Consider the following 738-nt stretch of genomic DNA (forward strand, 5'->3'; position numbering starts at 1 on the left):
AAGTGGAATGGGATTTAGATGTAGCACATATTACAGAAATGTCGAGCCACTAAATCACCCAGTAAAGTCTTACAGGATACATGTTATGAAGTACTTATTCTTCATTGACTTTTAGTGAACAAACTGAAAGCATAAGAGCATACTTTAAAAAGCCATATTTCGGTCTTGGAATTGCCGCGGCCGCCACCGCTGCCTCCGCTGCAGCCGGAGGGGACCCACGCCGGTGCGCTGAGAGGAAAGGCGCTCTTTCTTCGCTGAAAGCTCCTTGGAGAAGCTGCCGCCTCCCCAGCCCACCCATGGCGGATGAGATTGATTTCACTACCGGCGATGCCGGGGCTTCCAGCACGTACCCTATGCAGTGCTCGGCCCTGCGCAAGAACGGCTTCGTGGTGCTCAAGGGACGACCGTGCAAAATAGTCGAGATGTCGACTTCCAAAACTGGGAAGCACGGCCATGCCAAGGTTCACCTTGTTGGAATTGATATTTTCACGGGCAAAAAATATGAAGATATTTGCCCTTCTACTCACAATATGGATGTTCCAAATATTAAGAGAAATGACTATCAACTGATATGCATTCAGGATGGTTACCTTTCCTTGCTGACAGAAACTGGTGAAGTTCGTGAGGATCTAAAGCTGCCAGAAGGTGAACTAGGCAAAGAAATAGAAGGAAAATACAATGCAGGTGAAGATGTACAGGTGTCTGTCATGTGTGCAATGAGTGAATAATATGCTTTTG

The 738-nt window shown here is 47.0% G+C and overlaps 1 pseudogene; it reads left to right on the forward strand.

Annotated features, from left to right (window-relative positions):
* The first annotated feature begins 168 nt into the window (after positions 1-168).
* Positions 169-738, forward strand: part of LOC102765264 — a 17,455-nt pseudogene continuing 16,885 nt past the window's right edge.

This window comes from Myotis davidii, unplaced genomic scaffold (assembly GCF_000327345.1).
Source record: "Myotis davidii unplaced genomic scaffold, ASM32734v1 scaffold568, whole genome shotgun sequence".
Lineage (NCBI taxonomy): Eukaryota > Metazoa > Chordata > Mammalia > Chiroptera > Vespertilionidae > Myotis > Myotis davidii.